A 13,210-nucleotide genomic window follows, 5' to 3' on the forward strand; every position below is an offset into this window, starting at 1 on the left:
GGGGCTGATTCGCAGTCCCCTCCCCCGAAGAAGTCACCGGACTCTGTGTACTCGGTGGTTTATACACCACCTCGGCCTCAGATGCCCCCACCTCCTTTGCCTAGAGAGGATCCTCCCATCAATCCTCCTCTTCCACCACTTCCTCCCGCGGGGCAACCAGCACCTCCGCCACGTGGGCCTGCTCCTCGGTCGGAGATGCCTCCTGTTCCTCCACCAAGGTCGGTGTCACTGCCTCCGCTCCCTACACCACCTAAGGGGACTCCAAAACCACTACCCCAGGATAGGCCAAGGAAGACGCCCCCACAGAGGCCTACGGAGCGTCCACAAACTGGGAGATCGCGCTCTCGCTCCAGGAGGAGGGAACGATCGCGCAACAGGTCGTCCACGCGGTCGAGACGACGCCACAGGAGGCGCCGGTCTCGTTCCCAGACGAGGTCCTCGGGGACCAGGGACTATTCTCCGACTTTGTCGGAGACAAGGGTGTCACCGGTTGACTATCTGGTGTCCTTTCATGATGTCCTTTTAAGAGGTGCAGCAAAATTGGGCATTTCATTGGCTGTGCCCACGCCCAAGACATCGGTGATCTTCAAGACGCTTCACCAGAAACATCTGTCTCGGCCATTACTACCACTGGTACCGGGCCTGGTGGAGCCGGCAATGGACCTTTTTCTCACCCCGGCGGTGACTAAGGCAGCCCCCTCGAGACTGCAGAAAAAGTACCGGGCTCCTGACTCGGATCCGGCTTTTCTACGGGTGGAACCCCCTCCAGACTCTGTTATAGTGACGGCGGCTCGTAAACAGCATGCCACCACTCCGTCATCCACAGTTCCGCCAGATAAGGAATCTAGGTGGCTGGATTCGTCTGGGAGAAAGGTTTGTGGGACGTCGGCGGCTTCCATGAAGGCTGCGAGTGCCACGGCCTTGTTGGGGTGGTATGACCGGGCCCTCTGGGAATCTCTGCAACAGTTTGTGGAACATCTGCCGCGTGATAAGAGAAGATTTCCAAGAGGTGTTGAATGAGGGGATGTTGGTGCGCATCAGGTCATCAGTGCTGCAGCCGACTCTTCCCTGCTGGCGGCGCATGGTTTCTGCCGTGGGATTAACCAGCGAAGACACGCCTGGCTCCGCCTCACGTCACTAAAACCTGACGCACAACAAAGGGTTGCCAATCTACCATTCTCTGGCGAAACCCTATTTGGAAAACATGCGGATGACGAAATGGCACGCATGAAGGCGGAGGCCGAAACGCTCACGGCTGTGGGTCTGTAAAAACCCAGGGATAACAAGAAGTCGTACCGCCCGTTCCGGAGACTGTTCGGTGGACAGGGCAGAGGGTGTGGCCAGTCTTCGGGACAGCAGCATCAGCAACAACAGCAACAGTGTCATGACTCTGAGTGAGTGTGTGTTTTTATGGGTTGGATTTGATGGAACTACTACTCCCAGAATGCCTGGCGTTATGTGTGTCCTCTTTCTATTTCTCCCTTCACGCATTTAGGCTTTCCTTTTCCTGTGCTCCGGTGCTTGTCACCTGTTTTTCAGTGAGAGTCCTGGTCCTGGAAGGAACACTCGTGTTTTGGAGCCGAGAAGAGAAAACGCTGTTTTCCCCTGTTTGTGCGGTAGCGCATAACGCGCTGGATTGGAAACCGCGAAGATTATTATTCGTATTGCTGAGGCGCGGACTGTTTAGAGGCGCTGTGCAATTCTGGAAGCGTGAGGAAACGCTTGATTTTGTTGAAAGACTGTCGCGGGGACTTTTACAAGTCGTGCAGGATTTCAAGAAGCTGTAGTTAGCTTTTTCGCGCATGCCGCGCTGGATTAGAGAGGTTCCGACTCGTGAGATTAACGAGTGTGTAGCAGTTGCAACGGATACTGCTTTATGCGGACCAAGAACTACAAAGGACTCTCACTGGTCAGATAAGTAGCGAATGAAGGGTTTGAACGCGCAGCAGGAATATTTTCTCTGTGTATAAGAGAGTAGCTATCTGCTGCCATTATCGTTTTTTCTTTATCTTTACTTTATTTTTCTCTTTTGTGCTGTTTTGAGTATTGCCATCTGCAGCAGTGATTACTGTAAGTTAGTCACACACATAGTTTTCATTGTATATTTACGTGTTGCGTGGTGTGTGGTGACGTGTGCTTTCTTCCTATGCAGGGTCCTTGATTTGGAAGAAGTGATTCTGCCATTCTGATCTATCAAGACCTGCTGATTTACACCGCTGCATTTTTATGTTTATTTATCCACTTTTCCCCTTCCCCGTGTGTGATGCCTGTGGTGGAGTTGTTTAACATCGCTCCAACGGGGTATTGCAGATAGGGGTAGTGGAATTAAGCATCACCATCGCTCCTGCTGTATCCTGCCTTGAGAGGTTAGTTCACTCATGTTTTGAAATCTGACAAACAGTCCCGAAGACCGTTCCAGAAGCGACAGAAAGGCAGAGGCGGGCAACAGTCTGCAACAGCGACTAAAGGCCCGGCCGGGTCTAGGCCCTGAGCGCTTACTTCCCCTACATCCGTTACCCACTCCGGTGGGGGGAAGCGTTCAATTTTTTCTGGCAGAGTGGAGAAAAATTACTCGGGACAAGTGGGTGCTGAATATTGTTTGCAATGGATACAGTCTTCGGTTCACCAGCCCGCCTCCATCAATTCCTCCGGTCAGCTCGCTGTATCAGCTGCACGAGCTCCAGGCGGTGGCCGATATCCTGTTAGGGAAAAGGGCGATAGAAGACGTACCTCTGTCTCAAAGAGGAAGAGGTCTGTACTCCCGGTTCGCAAAAAGTACAAGAACGAGTTCAGGCCCATTCTGGATTAGAGGCAAGCAAACAAGTGGATTCGCAGAGAAAAGTTTCGCATGCTGTCGCTTCAGATTTATCCTCAGCTGCAACGGGGAGACTGGCTGTGTGCCATAGACCTACAGGATGCATACTTCCATGTGCCCATTGCACACAAACACAGGAAGTTCCTGCGATTCCAAGTCGGTGCCAATCAATATCAGTACACAGTACTGCCATTCGGGCTGAAGTCTGTGCCCAGGACATTCTCGAAGTGCATAGCAGTGGTAGCCACACAGCTAAGGAAGAACAAGGTGTTTGTCTACCCTTACCTGGACGATTGGTTGATCAAGGCCTCCTTCTCGGAAGCTCAAGCGCACTTCCAGAAGACGTGCGTTCTCTTGAACAAGCTGGGGTTGCACATCAACATGTCCAAGTCTGTCCCGACTCCGGTCCAGTGCATCCAGTACTTGGGAGCCACCATCAATACGCTGTCAGCAAGCATGTCGCCTTCGGAGGAGCGACGATTATCACTCCTTCGGAAGGCTCAGGCTCTTATGACCACTCCATCTACAACAGTGAGGACGGTGTCTTCTCTACTGGGATCGATGGCCTCTTGTATCTTCCTCACGCCTCACGCACGGCTGCACATGAGACCGTTGCAGAGTGCTTGGAGGATCTGTGGGATCAAAGGAGAGTATCTTGGGACGACAAGATAAGACTGTCTCTGCATGCTCTTCAGTCTCTGAAGTGGTGGTGTTCGGCGTAGAATCTCCTGAGAGGGGTTCCGTTCCACAAGGACATTCCCACGCAGACTATCGTGACGGATGTGTCTCCACGGCTGGGGGGCGCACTCCGGAGACTTACAGATTCAAGGGACGTGGTCCCAGACGGAGTCCACGTACCACATCAATTTCCTGGAACTCGGAGCTGTTCACTTGGCGCTGAAGGCCTTTCTTCCGTCCTTCCAGACCAACTCTCTGCTTGTGCAAACGGACAATATGACCACGATGTATTACCTCAACAAGCAGGGGGGCTCGAGATCGCGCACCCTGTCACAGGAGGCGCAGACGATCTGGCACTAGCTTCTGGCCAGAGGACTGACGATAACTGCCACCCATCTACCAGGTGTGCAGAATGTTCAGGCAGACTCACTGAGCAGACTGATTCACGAAAACCACGAATGGGTCATAAACGATGAAGTACTAGGAGACGTCTTCGCAAGGTGGGGGACTCCAGACGTAGATCTGTTCGCCACCGCCGAAAACAGCAAATGCCGAGACTTCGCCTCCAGGTACTACCAGCTGGGGACGCTGGGGAATGCGTTATGGGTCAACTGGTCGAACAGCTGTCTGTACGCTTTTTCACCCATTCCCCCGATTCAGACGGTTCTCATCAAGCTGTCCCAGTCCAGGGCGCGGATGATACGGATTGCCCCGGAATGGCCCAGACAGTGGTGGTTCACGGACCTGCTTCACCGGTCTCCTTCCTCACATGCGGCTGCCGTGCAGGCCGGACATTCTCACGAAGTTCGGGGGGCAGATGTTGCATCCCAACCTCTCGTCTTTGAGTTTGGCGGCATGGCTCCTGAGAGTGCAATATGGCCATCTGAATCTCCTGGCAGATTGCATGGACATACTGAAGGAGGCTAAGCGACCTTCCACTAGGACTTCTTATGCTTACAAGTGAAAGAGGTTTTGCATCTGGTGCAAGTCCAAGAACTATGACCCGACGACATGTAAGGAAGATGTCATCCTTCCATATCTTCTACATCTGGCGCAGTCTGGCCTTAATGTCCATTCCATTAAGGTTCATCTGGCTGCATTGACTGCCTACAGGAAATGCCCTTCACAGACTTCCTTCTTTCAGATCCCTGTGATCAAAGACTTCTTGGAAGGCTTAAAGAAAGTGTTCCCTCCTGTCAGGCTTCCTTCGCCTTCATGGGAATTGAATGTGGTGCTGTCCAGACTGATGAAGGAGCCTTTTGAACCTATTCATAAGGCTTCGTTGCAGCACCTGTCCTGGAAGGCGGCGTTCCTCGTGGCCATTACATCGGCCCGCAGGGTGAGTGAAATTCAGGCGTTGTGTTGCCAAGAACCTTATACTGTATTTCATGCTGCTAAGGTTGTTATGCGTACTCACCCTAAATTTCTTCCCAAGGTTATTTCTGATTTTCATGTCAACCAGACCATAACTTTGCCTACGTTTTTTCAGAATCCTTCATCTCCAGCGGAAAGGTCTCTGCATTCCCTGGATGTCAGGAGGGTGTTGAAATTTTATCTGGATAAAACCAAGGATATTCTTAGGTCAGACCAATTGTTTATCAATTATGGATCAGTCAGGACAGGTCTTGCTTACCTCTAAACAGTCCATTTTTTCCGGTGGATTGTGTCCTGTATACAGTTGTGTTAACAAAAAGCTGGTAAGACCTTAGGGGGGTAAACCTAAGGCTCAATCCACCAGGGGCAAAGCAGCCACGACTGCTTTGCTCCGTAATGTTCCAATTGCAGAAATCTGCAAGGCGGCCACTTGGAAGTCGGTCCATACCTTTGCTAAGCATTAGTGGAGAAGCGTGGCTCAGTGGTTAGAGGCGGCAGACCCAGAAGCTGAGATCGGCCGTGGACCAGGGTTCGATTCCCCGCCTCGGCGGGTCTCGGGCTCAAAAATTCCACGGACTCGACAATTCTTGCTCCGGTGCCTACTCGACTCACGGGGTCACACTCTGCGACTCTGGGCAATAGCTTGCTTAATCTCCACTACGGCCCCTCGCGGCGGGATGCCTGGCTTTCACCTTGTGGATACCCTGCCGGGGTATCTCACAGGGGAATACCAGGACGGGTTCCCTAAGCAAGCGCCTTGATGCCTTCGGGTGATACGTGCGCTATATAAGTCGCAATACATTTACATTACATTACATTTACATTTACATTACTGCCTGGACACTGATGCCAGGACAGACGCTCAGGTTGGGCAGGCTTCGCTGCGAAATCTGTTCGCACAGCAGTGGTGTTATTTCTCTTTTCTCCACCGCCGCTTTGGTATGGGGATGGGCTTGCCATTCTATTCACTAGATTATGACTATACACAGAGATCCCCTACTACAGAAGGAGTAGTTTCTGTCCTGTAACTCCAGTTCTGTAGTAGGGGTATCTCTGTTATAGTCATAAGCGCCCTCCCGCCTCCCCGGTGGAGAGAGATATTCAATTAAGGAATGCTACAGGTCTGGCGTGTTATGCCTTCAAAAAGAACTGAAAGTAAGAGGGACCTGCTGTGCATTCTGGGATACTGGGAGAAGTTCTCTTAAAGGCACAGTATCCTATTTAAGCCACATAATGGCAGCCTATGGGGCTTGTCTGTCCATACCTTCCTCTCTATCATCCCAGAGGCTTTTTCTGGTAGAGGCAAGTTTCTCTATGGAAGAAACTGGGCAGGCTGAGCTATTTGTGTTTTTTTGGTGGAAGTTCTAGTTGAAGAACTGGACAGTGTAGCCTGTGGATATAGGCTGCATTATTGGTCTTTAAATTCTCTCTTAAGTGTCTTTGCAGTTCTGCAATTTTCTGACAATTTAAGAGATTATTTTTGATTGCCGGGGTCCACGCATATGAGCGGGACTATTCACTAGATTATGACTAACAGAGATACCCCTACTACAGAACTGGAGTTACAGGACAAACTACTCCAACCTTTCCAAGGGGCGACTGTTCCAAGAGCCAGTTCCACAAGTAATATTAACAGCGGACGCATCACTGACAGGCTGGGGAGCCCACCTACTTCAATACAGTCCAAGGGCTCTGGACACTCAAGCAAAAGACACTGCATATAAACCACTTAGAATTGCTAGCAATATTTCTAGCAATGAAAGCTTTCCAAAAATACTTGAACAAGGCTGTGTTGATCCGGACGGACAACATGACAGCCATGTACTACATCCAGAAACAAGGAGGGACACACTCCCCACATCTGTCTCACCTAGCACAGAGCATATGGAGGTGGGCAATCCCAAAAAACATCTTTCTCCTAGCAGAACACCTACCAGGGAAAGACAATCAAATTGCAGATCTGCTAAGCAGACACAGCCAACAGATACACAAATGGGAGATTCACCCTCAAGTCCTCCAACCATTCTTCCAAAAGTGGGGACATCCAGAAATAGATCTGTTTGCCACAAAAGAAAACTCAAAATGCCAGTCCTTTGCCGCCAGGTTCCCACACCCGTTGTCACAAGGCAATGCGATATGGATGAACTAGTCAGGCAGATTTGTGTACGCTTTTCCGCCAACCCCACTGATTCCATTAGTGGCACGCAAACTAAGGCAACAATCTCACAATGATACTGGTTGCTCCCACATGGGCAAGATTACCATGGTACACAACACTCCTAGAACTCTCAGTAGTTCCCCATCAAAGACTGCGCCTATCGCCACAGCTACTAACTCAGAACCATGGCGAAATCAGGCACCCAGATCCCAATCAGATGAACATAGCGATCTGGCTCCTGAGGTCTTAGAATTTGGATATCTTAACTTGTCTCCAGACTGCATGAACATTATCAAGGAAACAAGGCGCCCAACTACTAGAGCCTGCTACGCAGCGAAATGGAAAAGATTTGTAATTTATTGCAATAACTACCAAATCAATCCATTAGATGCCTCTATCCAAAACATAATCTGTTACTTACTACATCTTCAAAGATGCAATCTCGCATACTCTTCCATAAGGCTACACCTTGCTGCTATAGCAGCATATCTCCAAAACAGACAACACGTGTTCCTGATCAGGATACCACCTTTCAAAGCTTTTATGGAAGGTCTGAAAAGAATCATCCCTCCAAAACCTCCACCTCCGCCAGTCTGGAACTTAAATGTTGTACTTACCAGATTTATGGGGCCACCTTTCGAACCACTCCATTCGTGTGAACTACAATTCTTAACATGGAAGGTGGCATTTCTAATTGCCATTACCTCTCAGGAGAGTGAGTGAGCTGCAGGCATTAACCATTCAAGAACCTTTCATTCAAATGCACAACAATAAGGTAGTGCTTCGTACTAACCCTAAGTTTATGCCAAAAGTTATATCCACTTTCCATATCAATCAGTCAATAGAATTGCCCGTTTTCTTCCAAAACCCGCAGTCAGTGGCTGAGACCCCTACACACACTAGATGTAAAAAGGGCTCTGCTATATTACGTTGACAGAACCAAATAATTCAGAAAAACAAAGCAACTATTTGTTGCTTTTGCTCCACAACATAAAGTAAATCCCATTTCAAAAGCAGGAATAGCCAGATGGATAGTTAAATGCATTCAAATATGCTGTCAAAAGGCTAAACGCACTCTAACAATTCCCCCAAAAGCACACCATGCGTAAAATGGGGGCATCCATGGCATTCCTAGGAAACATTCCACTAGAAGACATATGTAAGGCTCCTACATGGTTTACAATACACACTTTCACCAAACACTACTGTGTAGACGTGCAAGCAAAGCAGCTAGCTGCTTTAGGCCAGGCTGTCCTTAAAACTCTTTTTCAAACTGCTGCAGCTGGTACAGGTGACCACCGCTAGAGGAGATACTGCTATACAGTCTATGCACAAGACATGAATTCAGCAGCCCACATGCCTCAAATGGAATATGCTACTTACCAGTATGCATCTGTTCTTGGCATGTAGGGCTGCTGACATTCATATCGCCCACCCTCCTCCCCGGTGCCCGTCACATCTGCAGTACTTTTCTACAAACATTTACATGGCCATCTCTTACTTTTCTATACTCCATCTTTGCCACAATGGTGAAAAATAATCTGAGGATAGAGAAGATGCCCATGCGCACTGTAGTCCAGGGGAGGAGTCCCCTATCTCGTGATACTTCGAAGACTCTTCCAGGACAAAAAGGTGCAATCATCTGGACCCAACAATAGGCGGCGATGTATGCACAAAATATGAATGTCAGCAGCCCTACATGCCAAGAACAGATGCATACTGGTAAGTAGCATATTCCTTAATTGGGGTTGGAGTTGATGTAAACTGTCCTAGAATGTAGCCTCGCTCTGTGTATCCTATGGGTATATAGCCGAAGGCCTGCGCTCTGCCCCGTTGTGCCTGCATCCCATGGTATACTAGTGTAGGTGCCTTAAATGTGTTCCATGTGTCCAAGCTAATGTTTGACTAGACTATCCCTGGCCGGCATGGCAGTGGACTCAAAGGTTGTATACAATCTGTGTTGATGCGTATCCCAGGTGGCCCCTTGGACGATCTCTCCCGGCGTCTATATCAAGACACGTCCCAAGAGCTGTAGACCTGTTATAGGCGAGACTGGCAGGTGTTTATTAAATACACTTGCCAGAAGTAATGCTGACATTTCATGGACTCGGCTCCAAGTCTTCTATTAGATTATCCTGAAAAGTGACTACAGTGCCCCGGTTGTCCCTCGTCATATACCCCCTCAGCCAGTCCGGACTTTAAGCCGGTAGAAAGCGCCATTGTGATGGATACATCTGCCAGTGGATTCCTCACCTTGTGAATATCCCCCTGCGTCAGCAACAATCAGAAATTCTTTTGTAGCTCTTCACGCTGACGACAGCACAGAACGCACGGCTCCGCTGACGTCACTGACTCCATAATCGGCGTGATGACATCAGTTCCCTTTTTTCGACGCGAACTGTTTTCGAGTGATCCTCTGTAGCTATTGAGTAACTCTGTTACTGTTTGTTGCTTTCAGTGGTCTCTTGTTTCTTTGTCTCCTGTCGATGTCCTCGAAGAAGACCGGATTCAAGCTGTGCGGAGAATGCGGGAAAATGAGGTCAATCACGGACCCGCATGAAGATTGCGTATGGTGCCTGTCCTCAGACAATGATGTCCAAGGGTGCCCATGCTGCAAGAAAATGAACCCCAAGGCCCTTCGTGAAAGAGAGGCGAAGCTCCTGGTTGCCAAGATGAAGGGTAAAAAGGACAAGAAGAGCTCTAAGTCGTGATCGAGGGGGTCGAGGTCTCGATCGAGGTCTCCTTCGAGGTCATCATCGGGGCACGCTTCCAGATAGACTAAAAAGTATAAGAAGAAGTCCGGATCTCGACACCATTCTGGGAAGGATTCGAGGCCGAAGTCGCCAGGTAGAAGATATCGAAAGGATGATGCATCTCCTTCTCCAGATGTTCTGGATCCGGAAGGTGAGGCTACACCCACGGAGTCGCCGGAGCATTCACCGGCTCTGGTGTCGAAACCCTCTCCGGCGTTCTCTCTATCTCCAACTCGAGAGGAAGAAGAGGCTCCTGTGCCTGAGGGTTCGACGACTCCGGCTCACCAACCCGAGGAACAAGTCGACATGAATCCGGTGCCTCCTCGAGAGCAGCCTGTGGGTTCATAACCTCCATTTCCAGGCCCGGGACGAGCCACTACACAGTATTTGAACGCTATGTATGGTGTCTTCACTAGAGCCATGTACCCCTCTGGAGCACCGGTTGGTCCCATGGGTCAGATGGCCTTTAATATGGGAGTCCCTCAGACGTATGCTCCGGCTCAGTTCATGCCATTTATGCCGGCTCCGACACTGCCTTGGCATCTCTCGGCGCCGCCGACGTCTTCGACGCCGGTTCCTTCTTTGCCGGTTCCAGTTCGACCTACAGTACAGCGGCCTGTTACTTCGGCTCCGAGCTAGACGCCGGCTCCGGCTCCATCGGAGTCAATTGCGGATCTGCCGACGCCGTTCCCAAATGAGGTCGAGACGTGAGGCTCAGCGAAACAGAGGTACAGAGAAGTGGAGATTGAAGAAGGCGAGCTGCAGGAGTCGGAAGATTTCTTTGATGACCTAAGGGAGGCTAGTTGATTGGAACTGTCTCCGGACTGGGAGTTATCCTCTGTCCCGGATGCCCCTTCAAAAGATGTGGTACCATATCATGTGGTCATCAAGAAGGCAGCAGAACTGTTGAATTTAAATCTGCCTACTGCCGAGTACAAGTCAAATATATTAACAGAAGTCCTCCACTCACCATCTTCAGTGGTAGAGCCTATGCTTCCTTCTATTGAAGCTTTGACAGAGCCAATCTTGGAGGTGTGGAGTAGGCCTCTTACGGCTCCAGCAGTTTCGAAAGCTGTCGCAAGAAGATATAGGGTGGCTCCTAGAGACCCAGACTTTTTATCTTCTCATCTATTGCCAGAGAGCTTGGTGGTACAGGCAACCTGTTCAAAAAAATCTGCAGGTGCTTTCCCTCAGGTGCCTGATGACAATCTACAAAACAAGACCAGTCTGCAAAGAGTTTTTCTTTCTTCAGCGAGCATGGCTCTCAAGTCAATGAACGCCACATGTCTCTTGGGGCGTTACATCCATGCTCTGATGGATTCTGTGACAGTTGGCCCCTAAAATTCCAGAGGAAGACAGGCAGAATTTTAATGAGGTGCTGGTTGATACTCTAGCTGCAGCTCGGCAAGTCATCCAGTCTGAAGGCTTTCTGCATTCTGCTGGTCAACCATGCATGCTGGCACATGAGGGCACTCCAGTGGTGCCTCCGCAGACAGTGGTATCAACACAACGGAGATCTCAGGGAGTAAATCAGGATCTCCAGAGAAGCTGCAGCGGATCTGTCTTGGCGGGGCGTGGAAGGCAATCTGTCTCAAGTAAAGCCTTTTCAACTGCCTCAGTCAGTGGCCACAGTGATAACGGATACATCTACCCTAGGGTGAGGTGCTCATCTGGGGGATCTGGAGATCAAGGGTCTTTGGTCTCTGGAGGAAAGGTTCAAGTCCTAACTGACAACACGACCGCGATGTGGTATGTCAACAAGCAGGGAGGAGTGGGGGTCGCAGTCTCTGCAGAGAGGCTCTACGTCTTTGGTCCTGGGTTCAGGACCATCAGATTTGTCTGATGGCAAATCTGGCCGAGTTCTGAACGTGCGTGTAGACAGTCTCCGTCTGCAGTTCTCGGACAATCATGAGTGGAGGCTTCATCCAGAAGTGGTTTGTCACGTCTGTCGGACGTGGGGAACTCCTCGGGTGGACCTGTTTGCCACTCACGAGAATGCTCACTGCCTGTCATTCAGCAGTCTCCAGTATCCGATGCAGGGAGCTTTGGGGGACGAGTTTCAGTTGAGACGGGACTCAAGACTCCTTTACGCGTTTCCTCCCATACCCTTGATTCCTCAGGTTCTGAGGAAGATTCGCCAAGACCGGGCCCAAGTCCTATTGATCGCCCCGGATTGGCCAAGAAGGGTGTGGTACACAGATCTTCTCCGCCTCTCCTCGTGCCCGCCGCTCCGTCTCCCTCTCAGGGCAGATCTCCTCTCTCAAATGGAGGGGCAGGTTCTACACCCCCACCTCCAGACCTTACACCTTCATGCCTGGAGATTGAACTGGGCGACCTGAATTCTTTTTCTCTCCCACATGATGTGGTGGATGTCATTTTATCGGCCAGGCGTGATTCCACCAAGTCTATCTACTCTTATAGATGGTCTAAATTTGTCTCTTGGTGTGGGCAGAAGTCCATTGACCCTTTGAAGGCTCGATTGTCTGACATACTTCAGTTTGCACTTTCTTTGGCTCAGCAAGGGTTTGCTGTAGCTACGGTCAAAGGTTATCTTTCGGCCTTGTCAGCATTTCTCTGTCTGCCGGATCAGCCGTCCTTATTTAAATCTCCTATTGTTTTAAGGTTTCTAAAGGGCCTTACAAATACATTTCCTCCTACTCCCTTTATTGTGCCTCAATGGGTCTTGAATCTTGTGCTCACTTTCTTGATGGGTTCACCTTTTGAACCTTTGCACAAGTGTCCCTTGAGACTTATCTTTTAAAACTGTCTTCCTGATTGCAATTACCTCGGCAAGGAGGGTAAGTGAGCTTCAAGCTCTTAGTTCACAGCCCCCATTCTTGACCATTCATGCTGAACGAATGGTACTCAGGACCAGGGCTGCTTTTCTGCCTAAGGTGGTAACCCCTTTTCATCTGGGGCAATCCGTTACCCTCCCTACCTTCTATCCCCCCCCCACCCTTCCAAGGAGGAGGAGAGACTTCACCGCTTGGACCCTAAGAGGGCGGTGATCTTCTACTTGGACAGAACCAGAGAGTTCAGAGTGGATTACCAGTTCTTTAAGGGTTTTGTTAGAGCCAGAAGAGGCAAGGCGGCGCACAAGCGCACGCTGTTGAGATGGATTGTCTTGTGCATCAAGATATGCTACTCTCTGGTGGGTAAGGAACCTCCTGAAGGTTTAAGAGCTCATTCTACTAGAGCGAGGTCTGCTCCATCTGCTTTGTCTAGGGGTGTACCTGTAGAGGAAATTTGTAGAGCTGTGACTAGGGACGGACACTTTGCGCGTTCTGTCCTCCAGGATTTTCTGGTATAGGAGAGTGGACACCCTCCTCCGGGAGTGGGGACTGCTGTGGGACTCTATTCACAACGTGAGGAATCCACTGGCAGATGTATCCATCAGAAGAACAAGTTACTTACCTTCGGTAACGCTTTTTC

Source organism: Lissotriton helveticus, chromosome 10, assembly GCF_964261635.1.
Source record: "Lissotriton helveticus chromosome 10, aLisHel1.1, whole genome shotgun sequence".
In the NCBI taxonomy this organism is placed as follows: domain Eukaryota; kingdom Metazoa; phylum Chordata; class Amphibia; order Caudata; family Salamandridae; genus Lissotriton; species Lissotriton helveticus.